The following is a 17,110-nucleotide window of genomic DNA, read 5'->3' on the forward strand; positions in this document are numbered from 1 at the left end:
AGCAGACTTTTCACAAATCAAGTTTAGCAGCTCAGGGAAGGAACTAGATTGCACCCATGTCCTGTCCACCCAACTAAAGTCAACTGACCAGACAAATTGTAGATTATCACATCCCCAAAGCGCATGTACGACATCTACGTTTCCCTGTAGACAGCGCTGGCACACAAATTCCTCAAGTATTTTTTGCTTCACTAGATTTTCCTTTGTAGGTAGAGAGTTTGTGCAGGCTTTCCAAAAGAAGTGTTTGATCATACCGATACATTCATTCTCCAAATACTCTTCCAAAACAGTTTATGTGATTCAACTTCTACTTGATTACTCGCCTCAACATTCTGGGGTTCACAGAGAAGTTTATATCCGGATTTGACAGAATAAATACCATCCATTAGCCAAAACATGATATCGGCCTAGGGGGTGGTGCATAGAGGCAGAGATTTTATGAGTTGCGCTTCAGGTGAGTAAAAGCATAGATCAATCAAGTGCACATTCCACCAGCCCGTTTGAGGATTAATGAGCATATCTACTTTTGCATCGGGTGCTAAAACACCTGGGTTTGAAAGTACCTTACCTCCCTCCGTGTTTAACAACCAAGCATCTTTGAAGATCCGAGGGGATTTCCCATCACCAATTCTCTGCCTAGATCCATTCTTAATCAATTTCCTCGACCATAAAACACTCTTCCACGCAAAAGAGCCCGAGGATGATTTTGCTTCAAAAATTGAACAATTTGGGAAGTATTTTGCCTTGAACACTCGATAGAAAATGGAGTCCCTATCCTGGCTCAAATGCCAAACTTGTTTAGCCAACATTGCTCCATTGAATTTGCATAAGTCCTTAAAACCAAGGCCTCCATCCGTCTTTGGCTGACATAAAACTTTCTATTTTTTCCAATGAATCTTTCTTCTATCTACCCTTTAGCCCCACCAAAATTTGCGAATCAACATCTCTATATCTTGGCATAATCCCACTGGTAGCCTAAAACAAGTCATAGCGAAGGTGGGTATGGCTTGGACTACCGCCTTCAATAAGACCTCATTTCTTGCTTAGGAAAGAAGCTTCTCCTTCCACCCTTGTAGCTTTCCCCATACTCGATCTTTTATCAAATTTAGGCTCTCCTTTTTGTTCCTCCCTACCACTACTAGCAAGCCCAAATACTTTTCATACTCCCTAATTTTCGGAACCCTCAACAGGTTTTTAATCTCCTCTTTTGAAGAATCAGTCACAATCTTGCTAAAAAAGAGAGTAGTTTTTGTAGAATTTATTTTTTTGCCCCGAAGCCCTCTCATATTTGTCCAAAATTTCTTGAATTTTCTAGACATCCTCTAATCTTGCATGACAAAAAAGAAGGCTATCATCTGCAAAAAAATAAATGAGATATTTTGGGTCCGTTTCTACAAAGCGAGAAACCCTTAATATGCTTTCTATCAACTGCATGCTCAATTAAGCCACTTGAACCTTCTAAACATAAAAGAAAGAGGTAGGGGGAGAAAGGGTCCTCCTGGTGAATACCTCTAGTAGGGCTAATATGGCCTTTTGGTTCTCCATTTACCAACACAGAATAAGTAGCAGAGCGAATACATTCTGAAATCCAGCCAATCCAAGTTGAATGAAAACTCATTTTTCCATTATCCTTTGGAGGAAAGCCCACTCTAAACGATCATAGGCCTTGCTTATATCTAGCTTCAAAGCCATGTGCCCTTTTTTTCCTTTTTTCTTCAACTTCATATGATGGAGGGTCTCAAAAGCCACCAAGATATTATCTGAGATCACTTTGTCTGAGTGGAAGGCACTTTGAGATTCTGAAATAACTTGAGGCAAAATTCTTTTTAATCTGTTAGCCAAAACTTTAGAAACAAGTTTATACAAAATATTACAAAGTGCAATGGGTCTAAATTTAGTAACATATTCTGGGCTTTTTACTTTGGGAATAAGGGTGAGATAAGTGTGGTTCAAACCTGGCATAATCTTGTTTGAGTTCAGACATGAAAGGACAGCCTTGACTACATCATCACCGATGTTGTCCCAGTAGTGTTGGAAAAAAATGGGTGGCATGCCATCCAGGCCAAGTGCTTTTAGTGGAGCCATTTGCTTCAAAGCAAATTCAACCTTAGCCTTAGTAAACTCACTGGTTAGCATACAATTCATATCATCAATTGCCACTGTTTTAGTGTATTGCACAACTTCTTCCAAGTCAGTCGGATTGGAGGTAGTGAATAACTTTTGGTAATAGTCAACTATCATGGCCGAAATATTCTCATCCCTAGCAATCATCTCTCCATTCAAGTTTCGGAGTTCAGTAATACTATTTTTGCGATAGCGTTGTGAAGCCCTATTATGAAAATAATTCGTATTCTTGTTGCCCGAGACCATCTAGTGTATGTGGTTGCGTTGCTTCCACATCTGCTCCTCCATCCTCAACAAATCATTAACTTCCAATTTGAGTTAGAGAAAGAAGTCCATGCTTCCACCCTTGACTGCCTCAACTTCGGCTTTCTTCAAAGAGAGTTTTTCTTTTTTTCTTTTTTTCTTTTAACGTGTTGGACATGTTGCACACAGCATGCTTACTCCGTTGTTTCAGCTTCACTTGACAAGCTTCAACCTTATGTATAACCTGTACCATCATTGAACCTAAAGAGATAACTTTCCAAGCCCTTTGTACCGTATCATGGCATCCCTCCTTATCAAGCCACATTTGTTCGAATCTCCATGGGCGTTGGGGTTTTACCGTGAACCCCTCAAGTAGAATTAATATCGGGTTATGGTCAGATGAACCACAAACCAGATTTTGAACCTTTATTGCTGGGAACAATTCATACCACTCTGCCGTGCTCACTGCCCTATCCAACCGTTCCCATACTACTCCCTTGTTTAGGTAAGTTTTAAACCAAGTGAACTTGTTTCCAACAAACCCCAAATCCAACAGCCTACATTCATCCAAGACTTTTCGAAACTTTTGTATCTGTCCATACGGTCTTAAACACCCTCCTAATTTTTCATGATACTTTAGGAGTTCATCGAAATCCCCTGTACACAACCATGGCACCTTGTATTGCCTGTGTAGAGTGTGAATCAAGTCCCAAGATTCGCTTCGGAGATGTGTAGCAGGTTCCCCATAAAACCCAGTGAAGCACCATCCATTATCTTTCCCCCTATTAATCAGGGCTTCAATATGATTTTTGGAAGAAGAGATAACCTGTAAATCAAAGTCCTTCTTCCAAAATAGATTCATGGCTCTTGGCAGGGCTGGGAGCTAGCCACTGCCATTTCCTCAATGTGCCCCTAACCATCGTTATACACCAACTTTTTCTTGTTTGGTAACTCAGGATGTTTCGACCTCAACTTGGATCCTCTCTTTTCACCTGCATGGACTTTCAGTTTTTCCAAACTCCCTGTTTTAGTACGTGGTATACGTGTCCATTTTGCAACAGCTGGCTAAGTGATGAGTGTAGGAGTAGGACCCTCTTGGTGATTCAGTGTGCTACTTATGGAAGGTTTGGATAAACCCGGATTTTCATCAATCAGCGATGCTGCAGAATTTTGCTAGTCAAAGGAGTTTAAAGATTTCGAACCACTATAGTCCTTATAAGGAATGAGAACTGGGATATTTACTACCCCCTCCATATCCTCGAATTTATTCAACTCAGTATCAATTTCGTGCAATTGCTATGCAAACTTTCCTTTTATAGTTTGTTGACCCTCAAAACCCGAAGGCACATTATCACAATCCCTCAAATCTCTGCCAGAAAACAGATTTTCATTAAATATGGGTGTAGGGTCAGGAGTTACCTTATGAGTGGGAGGTGCTGGCGTTTTTGCTCTCTCTGGTGTCTGTTGAGCCGGAGGTGGTACAACTAAACTAGTTTTACGATCCGCCATCTTCCTTTTCTCATAAAACCCAAGAACGACCACCGTAGACTTTTTTGCCGAACTAAAAAGTGGAGCACACATCCATGCCTCGTATTGCCTGGATTCATTGCTCAAATTACCTTCGTTGTCGAGCCATAAATCACTGTCTTTGTCATTATGTGTGAGATGCCCACACCAATAACAAATATTCAGCAACTGCTCAAATTTGAAAGAAACCCAGCCGTGTGTACCATCATCCAACATAATTTTGCAACCTTGGCTATGTGGTTTTAAGATATCAATAATAACTCGGGCTCGCATAAAATCTCCTCCTTCCATCTCCGCGAGATCACAAGAGACAACATTCCCTATGCCTGAGCAAATGCCCTCAACCACTGCTTTGTTTCTGAATTTGATTGGGATATCATAAACTTGAACTCAAAAAGGTATCATGTCAAAACATAATTCCTGTGTGTGCATGTGAGTTTCATATCATTGTAACACTACAAGGTATTTGTCGAAGCTCCATGGTTGGCTAGCTAGGATCCTATCCGTATCAGGCTTATTGTCAAAGATAAAGAGAACTATATGGTTTCCCAAATCCTTAACCTTGAAATCGTTTCGGGATCGCCACAGCTGCTCAAAGTTTCTCACAATGGTGTCGGTATTCAAGACTCTCTTAGTGTAAAACTTTGTAGCCAAAATGAATTCAACTGAACCCATCTCATTTCGAAGCCTGAAACCATCCCCCTCCAGATCGAAGAGTGATAAACGAGACCAACCTTCTATGATTTCTTTCATTTGAAAGATAGGTGTGTTTCCCTAATCCCACGAAAAAAACCCCACTAGCCTTTAAACAAACAGAGGTTTGCTAAAGGGACAGTCTAGCTTTCAAGAAGAAGGGACTGAAAATTCTACTGCTTAGGAGAAGTTTGGAAAACCAAAACTTTCACTAGCAACAAAGAAACTCACTTTCTTATATAAATTACTTTGATGAACTGTTAATATATAAATTATATAACATAGTTAAGCCCAAACTCATATTATTTAAATTTTTAGGTTAAGTAGTGTTCCTATCTGCCTCTCAACTAGAGTTTCTCCAATGTGTTTTCTTCCCCAAAAAATGGTATCAAGTATAACATAGTTTTCTCATCCAAAATACTTTTTTTTTAAATGTGTAACATAGTTTGGACCAAACAACCACTCAACAGGAGTCTCTCCAAAGTGTTCTTTTGCCAACACAAATCAATATAACCAAAGTCATAACATGAATCAATTTCTAAATTTGTAATATTTAATCTAAATAATGAAATAAAACCATTTCAAATATAGAGAATCTAGCGAGTTTGTAGACACTCAATTTTATAACTTGCATTTAACCAACCGGTAGATCTTTAGATTTGTGATACAAAACAAATCTTGATGTTCTAACGATCATAATGGTATGTCATGGGTTTTGATCGGACCACCTGATCAAAAGTTATCATACAAGCAATTTTCAATGATCATGGCCTGCCTACACGATGGGCCTGATCGCGTCCTATTCTAAACACTTAATTTTGATTGGTTCTCACAAGAATTAATTTAAAATTAATCAACTGTGATTTTTGATTGGATTTCATTTTTATTTCATTTTTTTAAAAGGAAATAATAAAAGAATGTTTTTCTTTATGGCATCTTATCTGCTCTTTTGAAAAAAATTCCAGAGATATGATCCATGAAAAATTCAAAAAAAAAAAAAGAAAAGAAAAAATTCTCAAAAAAAAACGTCATTATCTTCAGCTGTAACTTGAATCACATTTTTGGTCAGAAAAAAGTTGAAATTTGGATTTCTCTATTTCTATAAAAGTTGTAGAGAATTAAATTCCTTTCAAAAAACAGCAATCCCGAATCAATTGGAATTTTGATCAGCAAGTTATGGCCAAAATACGAAACAGGTGCAGAAGACAACATAAATTCAGCATTATCTTCAATTTTCTCTCAAAATTCCAAATGAGTTCAACGTCAAATCTGTTCAAGCCTATCTGATAGACTTATCCTTTCCCTTTACTTCAGAAGAAATATTTTTGAAAAATAAATTGGGTAAAGAAACAGATACAGCCAATGAAAAAATTCAAAAACGCTCAAAATACGTTACTATTTTCAGCAGCAATTTGAAACACATTTTTGGCATGGATAACGTTGAAATTTGGCTTTCTCTATTTCTGAAAAAGTTGTAGATAATTGAATTTTCTTTCAAAAAACACCCATCTTGAATCAATTGGAATTTTGAACGGAAAATTGGAGCCAAAATACGAAGCAGGTGCAGCATCATTTCAAAATTTGAATGAGGATCAGCTCCAAATCCGTCCCCAGCTCATTTAAACAGGTTATCTCTTCCCTTAGCTTCAGAAGAAAGCTAAGAACTTAGCTTTAAAGCTAAGCCATCCCTTCCCCTATAAATAGAGAAGATCTCTTCCATTCTCTGGACTCCAAATTCCCACTAGAGAGCTAGTGAGAAAGCAGAAAAAAAGCTATTGAGCAACCATTGTTCTTACTTTGGTTGTAGTTGAGTACTTCCTTGCTTTCTCCCTAGCCCTTTAGGTGATCATTTCCCCTTTTAATTTATGCTGGTAAGTAGTTAACTTTTTTTTAATTCTTTATACATGCTAGAATAAATGCTTACAAATCATTATTCACTTCTTTTATACTATGTTTGGATGAACATGCCTATGTCTTATTGGTTTTCTCTTACATGCTTAGATGAACACTTCTAGGCCAATACACAATTTTCTTTTGAATGCTTAGATGAGCACTTCTAGGCTAAAACACAACTTTCTCTTTAATACTTAGATGAACATGTCTAGGTAATTGTTTTACATTTTTAAATGCTTGAACAAACAGGTCAAAGTATTCTGATTTTGCCTAGATAAACATGTCTAGGGTTTTTCTTTTACTTCTCTTCATAATTGCTTGGATGATCAAATATGCTTAAAGGTTTTATTTTTATTTGCTTCTCTTTGCAATTATGTTGATGTCAAATCACATGACAATTTTGTTTTCCCTCACATGCTTAGATGAACATGTCTAGGCTAGGAATTCTTTATTTATATTGATCTCTTGGATGAACATGCCATTACCTTCATTTTTTTTTGTTATCTAACAAGTTTTATTTTATTTTATTTTCTCTTCATGTCAAATTCCTCTAACATATATTTATTTACACTTCTTGCAAATCACATGTTTATATGACATATTCTTTGTATTTGTTTGACATGACATGACATTGGCCACCTTAACCTAGGAGACCGGTTTTACCGGGCGAGATGGGTGCTTAATCCCTTCCCATCTCGTAAATTAGCCTCCAAACCAAGATCAAGGGTTCTAGACAATGCTCTTGTATTTACAATTTTACTTTTTTTAGAATGTAACTAGGAAATAAAGCAATGTAATTTACTTTTCTTAGATTGTATCTAGGATAAAAAGCATTGTAAATTTTTTGTTACAAAATTTGATGTAAATTGTCATATACATTAATACAACAGAAGTATTTTTCATTAAAGGTTTTCTTGTTTTTCCTTTTAAATTAAATAAGTGGCGACTCCATGTAAAACCCTCGATCTAGGGGGGAGCACATTTTTATAGAGTTAAAGTTGTTATTTGCCATTGTTCGTTTTAGCCAATCATTCAAAGAAATACTTTGTAAACTATCTGATGCTACAAAGTATATCTTTGAAAACTCAACCAGATGAATATATGATACATTGATAAATAAAGCATTATTACTACTTCCTCCGTCCTAATTTGTTTGTCCTCTATTTCATTTTGAGATGTCTTAAAATATTGTCCTGTTTCTAAAAATAAAAGTCATTAATTTACTAATGTTCCTATTATACCCTACTTTTTTTTCAAAACTTTTTTTTTTAAATAACAAATATTTAAAAAATCAATCTAATCGGAGCATCTTTTCAGTTGTCTTAAAAAAAAACTGATAAATTTATTTAAGGGTAATTTTGTAAAGTTATACATTTATATAAGACAGACAAAACAATAAATGATATTTTTTTAAAAAGTTTGACTTTTCAAATATGACAAACAAATTGATACGGAGGGAGTATTTACTAGTGTATTATAGGTTCATTTTGGTCAAGCAGACCAACACAAAAGGAAGCCAAAGCTCGAATAACACAAGGCTCTGCTGGGTTCAAACTTCAGAGTGTGTTTAGATACAACCTATTTTGCTGAAACTAAAAAATTATTGCTGAAAGTGATAGTTCCTTGGATATCAGTAGGTTGACAAGTCTCGAACGATGATGATCTTTGGGCTATATCCTGTAAAACAAGAACACTGAATCAAAGGAGACCGGTGGGGACCGGCCCAAAAGTCCTCCGATGGTGAAGTTAGTGAACTTGAAATTCTCTGTAAGGAAAGAGTATTTTCTTAAATAAAAATGTCTGAATGCCTTACCCTTCATCGAATAATCCTTATATAGTATGTGTGGAACGGTTATTTGTTTAATAATCGTTCCTAATGTCGAGGAGTCCGAAGAATTGGGGGTAACTTCCATAACCGCTATGGAAGTTACCTCAGTTGGACGGCTCGTTCCATAGTAGTTAATGTAGAATTTGGCACTTAGTAGTTCAATCCGGTGAACTCGTCCATCTTTCATTAAAGACAGACGAGACTATCTAGGACAGCTTGTCCTTGTCCAAATGATGAAGGATGGATAAGATTCCCATGGGATCTTGTCTGTCCAAAGACGGACGAGGTTAGCCAGGACGCTTGGGACGATCACTTTGCCTGTCTAGTTTGCCCTAGCTTGTCTTTCGTTGGACGAGCCATATGGACGAATTCAGGAGTTGATGTTTTTTATGACACCATCAGTTGCCCCTTGTCCATGTGGGTCGTCCAATGAGTTGGGTGAGCTGCCGACATGTCCTTGGACATATATAATTGGTTAATAAATCAATGCGCCACATGTTATTTTTTTATTGGCGACTGATCCCGTCGATTTAGTTTTCCAAGGTAGATACCACGTGTCATTTTCGTATTGGTAGAGTCGTTTCAAATGCCCAGGTCAGCATCCTATAAATAGTGGATGCCTCCCTTAACCTTTCTCATTTCAGAGATTTTCTTCCTTGACATTCATCGTCTAGAGCCTCGTCTAGGAGTTTCTCTGCGTCTAGAGTCTTCTTCCGTCTAGAGCCAGGTATTCTTCTTCTCTCCGTCTTTAGGTTCTGAGTTTCTTGTCAAAAATGTCAGTTGCTTCTTTGTCCACTGATAGCCTTGATAAGGCTATAGACGAGTATTATGAGGATAGTAGTGATAGGTCTAGTTCTAGTAGTGCTAGTGACTGTAGTGGAGGAAGTACAGACGAGAATTATTCTTCTGGGGCCCCTGGGCTCCCTATTGAAGTCGTCCAGGAACAACTTAGAAGAGCTTCTGGCTCTTAAGCTGGCTCCTCGTCCAGCGTGCTTCCGTCCAATCCGACGGACGAGGAGGAGACCGTCTTTAGTTGTGCAGTAAGCGTTCATTCTAAGATGGATGAACAAAGATTAAATAATCTTAAATCTTGGTATCAAATTCCGGAAGAGTTTAACCCTAAGCTGCCCGTTCGTGGAGAGTAGTGTTGTGATCCACGTTTTGGAATAGGCATCTATGAAGCTTATTTCCTAGGGGCCTTAGGTTTCCATTAAATGCCTTTGCTAGAGAGTTGTTGGTCAAGTTAGGTTTAGGTGTCTGTCAATTTAATCCTAATGCGTGGAGATTAGTTATCTCCATGCAAATTTTGTGGAGGGAAGTTTTTGGTGGGGATCGTCCTCTTACTGTGAACTAGTTCCTTTATTATTATAAGCCTTCTGAAATAAGTCAGTCTGAGGATTTTTACCAGTTCACTGCTAGGGGGAATGATTGTAGGTTAATCAAGTCCCTAACTTCGTCTGATAGAAAATGGAAGACGGAATTCATCTTTGTCTCTGGCTTCTGGGCAGGGAACCCTGTGGACATTGGCAGGGATCCCTTTCCTCCTTATATTGGGGACTTAGGGAACCTTCGTCCAGAAGGTACGTCCCTTCCCCTTGTTTATTTTTATCTTTCTCTTTCTATTTGATCTGTTTACAATTTCTAACCTTTGTTTACTCATTGTAGTTGCCAAGCGTCCGTCTTTAAGCAAATTTCATCGTGACCGCGTCCACAAGGCTCGTCTTCATACAGACAGGAGCTTTCATTCTCTTGTCACTCTTAGACGTCTTGCCAAGTGGGGTTTGGGTCCTGTGCCGTCAGTCGAAGCTATTGCACACGAGGTTACGGCTTAATTTTTCCTTTTGTGGTAATGACAAATGTTGGCCTGAAAGCAAAGTTACTTCATCTACCTCTCGTTCATTGTCATCAATTGAAACAATGCAAGATTGCACAACTTCCTCTTTCATCTCATCCTCAGAATTATTTTGAAGAAATTCCTTAGGAAGATATTCAACTAGAGTTATTGGCATTCTCTCAGATTGAATATATTCTTCTTCCTCTAAACTCATGCTTTTCTTTTGAGTGTTCTTCTTTTTCTTCTTGTTTTTCTTGGAATCCTTCCTTTTGTGGATTTTGACTTCTGGCTTCTTAAAGGGCATAATGATTGGTAATGGCCTTTTAGCCATTTTCTTGGACTGCTTACCAATGTATGCTTGCCATTCTTCTTCATTTCCATTTTTAGAGGAATTTTCCCAAAAGTCTAATTTTGCTTCAGTCATGAGCTCATAAAGACTTGGGAGATTGCTTGACTCGACCTTGACATTAAGAGTCTTTTTGATCTTTTCAACATTATTTCGTTTTGCCCCCAGTGGGCAAAGCAAAGTGGACTTTGGTTCCTCCTCAAGCAAAGAAATGCTATTTGATGCAGCAACTGGTACTCGAGAGGAACTATCTACCTCGATTTCACCATCATTTATCATTTTTTGAATTATATTCTTCAAGATATAGCATTCTGATAGGGGATGGCTAATGATTCGATGGTAGTGGCAATATTTAGGGTCATCTATCTTATCAACTTCAGAAGGTCTTTTAGGCTCAGGGAGTTGTATTGCTTTTTCTTTCACCAACTCGTTAAAAATTCCTTCCACATCATCATCATGGAATGAGTATTTCGTCTTCTTTTTCTCTTCAAGAGTGAGATTTTTCAAGCCTTCCTTTCCTTTCCCATTTTGCCTTCCATTATTGACAAAGGTAGCCATTACTTCTCCATTATTTCAGGGCTTTTTTCCTTCTGTATTTTTTTCTTGCCCCCTTTGCATGGTACTCTTTTGTCGGGCAATTTGTCTTTCAACATTGCTCGCCTTAGAGACCAATGCATCAAAACTTTGAGGTTCTGCAGTCCTTATGAAAGTGGCAATCTCTGGTAAGAGATTGTTTGAACACATTTGTACTGCAGATTGTTCAGTCAACTTTTCAGAACATTGGAGATTTAGGCTTCTCCATCTTGTAATGAAGTCATTGACACTTTCATTTGACTTTTGTCGAGCATCGGCTAAATCAATGATTGAAACTTTCTTCTTTGAACTCACAAATTGGGCAAGAAAAGCCCTTTGTAAATCATCCCACGTGTGAATTGACCTTGGTTGTAATTGGGTGTACCAAGTGAATGCAGAACCCTTGAGAGATTGTACGAACTGCCTTATCAACAAGGCATCTATCAAAGCAGATTCTCCACAAGCCGAATAGAAATGTGCCAAATGTTCTTGAGGGGAACCGGTCAAACCATCAAATTTCTCAAAGTTTGGTTTTTGATAACCGGTTGGGAATGGAATAGTGTCATAATGAACTGGATAAGGCTTTCGACAACCACGAACGGGTAAATTTATAGATGCCTGCAATTCTTTGATACCCTCAGCAATGAGTGTCTTTAATTCATCTTGTGTTATAGGACTAGATGATGTGTGCCCTTCTTCGGCTGTAGGCACATGAGTTCGAGCAGATGTACTTGCTTGAGACGCTACTTGGGCTGCCAAGGCTGCTATTTCGGCATCTTTTTCAATGAGTTTTCTTTGCAACTCTTGAAGTTGCTCTTCTAAATTTGTGGTGCTAGTTACTAGAACCGGCATGTCTTCAGAATCACTTTCATCTGAAATCTTTAACACTTTGCAAAATTGGTCCATTAGAATTTCTGGAAAGTCTTCTTCTTGAAAAATAGACTCTGAATCTCCGTATAGTGGACAATGAAAATCACATTGTGTTTCCATGGTATTGGAAGAAGTGATGGAGATTGAAGAATCATCGATGATGGATTGGGACATGAGGCGGGCTCTAGAGTGTGTGATAGGACCTGAGTAAGGCCTTGATGACTTATTAACCTCTTTACAAATCTCTGTCACATTTTTGTGCTTTGAACTTGTCCCTAATCCAAAATTTTCTTCCTTTGCCAACAAATAGCCTGAGAAGAATGCCCATTTTTGAACCTCTAAGTTTAACTTGGCCCTTTTTGATTGTTCAGCACAAAGAGCCGTTAACGGAAAGTGATCAAATAATTCAGAAGTTTGGCTTTCTTCACTCCTTACATTTTTTCTAGGACCTTGCTTGGTTGGTGGCAATGTTTCAATGGGGGCATCAATGTCCATGTCTACTTCTTTTCCCTTGACAACAAGATCACTCTTCGGTGAAGTTAATTCAAGAATGCGAGGCCGCATTGCCTTTGGTCGAGGAGTCACCTTTTGCTTTAGTGATTCCTTCTTTGAAATCTTGATAGATTTCTTAGTGACCCTAACCTTCGGGGTTTCAGGATGACTAGCTTCCCTTTCTTCAGTTGAAGTCATCATTACCGACTCGGTTGTTCCCAATGTGATTGGGATGGAGCCAATCATTATTTGAATGGGAAGAAGCCTTGGGGCCATACCCATGGCATTAAGGTCATTCATATTTGAAACCTCGGTATGGGATTTCTTAGATTTAGCACTTTTCCTTGCCCTCCTCTTCTTTGAAGTCTTTGAAGTTGATGAAACTTGGATGTTGGTCACATGTTCATCATTTGGTACCTCTAGCTTGATGGAAGGGAGACCAAGGGTGAATGTCATGCGACAACCATTTGCTCCTTGTGCAGTTGTGGGAAGCTTGTGAAAGTAAACAATCACTTGAGGAGCCATTGGTATACCTATTTACAACACAAAAATTGATGTATAAGAAACATAGTTGGAGATGAAAAGGAGAATGGGTCCCACTGGGCGTGCCAAAAATTATGTTGACGAAAATTGTTAACCAATGTTTAACAATAATTGTTAATTTATGTTTAACGAACGTTGTCATCTTATGTTTTAACAAACGTCGTCAAATTATGTTTAACAAATATTGTCAAATTAGTCAAATTCATCAAACATAATTTCACCCATAGGCCTTTTGGCATATGGGTTTTATTGATGTGAGTTGTACCCATTCAAGATAATGTATCTCTTAATTACAATCCCTTGTTTCAAGGGAAGACCTTTTGATTCCAATCATGTCATCTTTATTTATTTGTGTGTTCAAGAGGACATATGTCTTTATTTATTTGTGGCTGCACCTAATAATTTATTTAGGTTGCCTACGTACCCTTGGCGGGGATCAAGCCACTTCGTAGTTCTTAATTTGAGGTTTTAGCTTCAAAGTTTCAAATATGGTTTTGTTCCCATTTTAAATGATGGATCTTTAAGTCAATACTTTGGCTTTTAACTAAGCATTGGGTGAGATAATTGGTTTTGATCTCAAGGATAAGTCAATGACCATGATTTTATGGAAATTGATTCAAGGATAATATTTTGATTGAAGTTTCCAAATTTAATTAATGGAAAGAATATTCCTTTGAAGCAATAATTATTTTTTATGAACATTGAGAATTAGAAAATTTCCTTTAAGAATTACTAACTTTGATCTTGTTTAAAGAATTAGTCGCAATTAATTTGGTAGAGTTAATGCCTCCATTAATTTGATGATGGAGTCAAGAACTTCATTAAAATGGTAGAGTCAAGGACTCCAATAATGGGGTAGAGTCAAGGACTCCAATTGTGGGATAGAGTCAAGAACTCCAATTTGGGGTAGAGTCAAGGACTCCAATAATGGGGTAGAGTCAAGGACTCCGATTTGGGGTAGAGTCAAGGACTCAAATAATGAGATAGAGTCAAGGACTCCAATTTTAAGAGAAAAGACATTACAACACAAATTGAGAGAAATTTTATTTGGTAATTTTCAAATAGGATTTAAGAGTCAGGGACTCTTGTATAAAGCTTCATGTATGAAGTCAAGAACTCCTCATGAAACCCAACCCTATTTGTTTTTCCAAACAAAAATTATTTGAAGAAGGTTGAGAGAAAGATTTTGATAATGAGAGAATTTTTATTTGGTAATGTACAAATAGGAGTTATGAGTCAAGGACTCATATTTAAAGTTTCATGTATAGAGTTAGGAACTCTCCATGAAACCCGATCCTATTTGCATTACCAAGCAAAAATTCAAGTTTGAGAATGAGGGAGAAAGAGATTTAGAGAAGAAAGGGACTGATGTAAAATCCCATATACGAACCTATGCTGCGTATTTCTCCTCTGCTTGATGTTGCTCTCTCTGTCTGTGCCTCTCTTTTTTTTGTCTTCTCTCTATGTCTTTGCCGTGTGTGTGTGCACTTGCTCTCTTTTTGTGTCTCTGCTTTCTTTTCTTTTTCTCCTCTTTTCTTCCTCTCCTTTTTTTTTTTTTTTTGCTTGCTGAAGGCTCTTTATTTATAGAGAAGTTTGAGAAACTGTTCCCTCTTTTTTTGTTACTCAACTGACTGGTTAATGGGCAATTTCACCGACCATTATCTTTTTTACGTGCTCATGCCATCACTCACTTTTCAGCCTTTTGGTTTGTTTTGTTTCCAGAATTTTCTTTTCATAGGTACTAGGCAGTTCACGTGATCTCTTTTTTATTTTGTTTAATTCAATCTTTGCTCCTGTCGCCTCCTTTTCAGCCCTTATCCCTTTTTTATTGGATAATGGCAGACTAGCTTTCCTTTAGCTCCTTATTTTTCTATTTTCAATCCTTTCTTATAGGTATTGGCAGGTTAGGTGGCTTTTTAAGCCTCACGTGGACTCCCTTTTTTTTCTTAAATGCATGCATATATATATATATATATATAATACTTTTTGGTCTCATCATATTATTTAGTGCACATTGTGTAGGTGTATGTACCTATAACACTTTTTATGGCACACATATTTTTTAGTTTCAACAGTTACCGTGTGCAAAAGAAAGTTTTTAAGCTAAGGGTTTTTTTTTTTGAAAGTTCTATGTTATACATTCCTGATCTGCTTATTATCTTATTTTAGAAATGTCAACAATGAAAGAAAACAAAGGGAAAGAAGTTGTGGGTGAGGGAAAACATCCTGAGGCTCAGTCCCAGGATCGTCCTGAGGTTCAAGTACGTCCTACGGTTGGGGATAAAAGAAAGTTCTTGCCAAAAAACATTGATTTAGAAGGGCTCCCCAGCCGTCGAAACAAAAGAGTGAAGCACGATTCGTCCAAGGTGGTTAAGTCTAAACCTCCACAGTCTCAGCCTTCCATCCAGATAGTTGATGTGGACTTGTCCACTCCGGTCGAGTCTACACCCTCCAAGACTCCTTTGTCCAAGTCAACTGCGCCTGGCTCGTCCCAGCCCTCTACGAACATCATTGAAAATGAAGATCTAGCTTGGGAACGTTTTCAGTTGGCTATCTTGGACGAAGACATCAACATGTGTTATAACATGGGCTTAAAGGAATTTGAGCATTCTAGCGTCCATGACCTCTTTAAGGTATGTTAATATTCCTTTCTCGTCCTTGTTCATTTAACAACCTTTCTTCATTTAACCATCCTACGTTCTTTACCTATTCATAGGCCATGTCAAAGTTTATGGCAGCGTCCAGACAGGCAACAGAACTGGACAAGACGAGGGTATTGTTGGAGACAAGAATTCAAGAAGTGAATGCTGACTGCAAAAAATGGGCTGGGGTTGCTGCAAAAGCTAAGGAGGAAGTCACTAAGCATAACAAGCTGATCTAGGAGCTAAGGACTAATGCACTGGAGAAAGATACCCGTATTGACCATTTGCAAAAGATGAACGATGAGCTAAGTACTCGTCTCTCCAAGGCAAAAGAAGACGTTGTGGCTGAATTCAAGTCGTCCAAAGTGTATACGGACACCCTGGATCGTAATTATGCAGCTAGTTTTGAGGATTTCATAATGGATTCTATTGAGAACTTCCCTGAAGTTGACTTTAGCTCAATCAAACTTAACCTTGCTGCTGCCACCAGCTCTCTTATTCAGACCGGCTCTGATGACGTCAATGTGGAGGACGATGCCAGCACTCAGCCACCCTAAGATGACCCCAATGCCAATGCTCCCTCTGCTTAAGGACGAGACCTTCACACTTAAAGCAATCTTTGTTTGTTTTCCTTTTATTTGATTTTTGTTTGGTCCTCTGTTTTGGGACCTTCTTATGTAACCAAAGTACACTAGCCTCGTCCATGGTTTTAGGACGGGGTTTTTAAAAAATCATTTCAGTTTTTTGGACTAAACAAGGGCTTTTGGACATAGGACGTCCACCCTTTAAATGAATGAAGTCTCATTTTCTTTGCATGGACGAGTGCTATTATGCTATTTAATTCAACTCCAGCTTTGGCTCGTCCATGGCGAAAATATATATTCTTCATATTATTTATTAGTCTAACTCGTCTTTGCAGGTAGTATTTTTATTCAGCTTTATTCGTCTTAAAACTTACAAGCTGATTTTACATACCATCCAATTTATTTGGTTAACTTTTCTCTCGTCCAGAGTTTGGATTGTTTCAGTTGGCTTTTGATTCTCGCCTTTAACTTGGACGAAAATGCTATATAAGGCTTTTCCTCGTCCATGAGTTGGACGAGTGTACCTATGGTTTTTTCCTTGTTTTACTCAGGAAAATTTAGATGTTACATCTCTGCGTCCAAAGAATTTATTCGTCTTGAATCTTTCAATCACCTTGTGGATTGGCTTGGACGAAAATATCATGGAGATGTAAAATTCACACAACATTTTGTACATAACATAAATTTTGTTTATAGATAAGGCACATGCATACAAATGCCTTTTTATTTAATAAGAACAAACTTCATAACTTCGTCCATAATCATGACACAACCATAATAAATAATAAGGTAGTAGTTTCAAACACAAACAGCATCAAACATAAGTAGTATCAAACACAAACAACATCAAACATAAGTAGAATGTAAGTAGACGGACAAGGTCCAAGCTCGTCCATAGGTTCACTTTTACTGATAGTA

Source organism: Quercus lobata, chromosome 10, assembly GCF_001633185.2.
Source record: "Quercus lobata isolate SW786 chromosome 10, ValleyOak3.0 Primary Assembly, whole genome shotgun sequence".
NCBI lineage: Eukaryota > Viridiplantae > Streptophyta > Magnoliopsida > Fagales > Fagaceae > Quercus > Quercus lobata.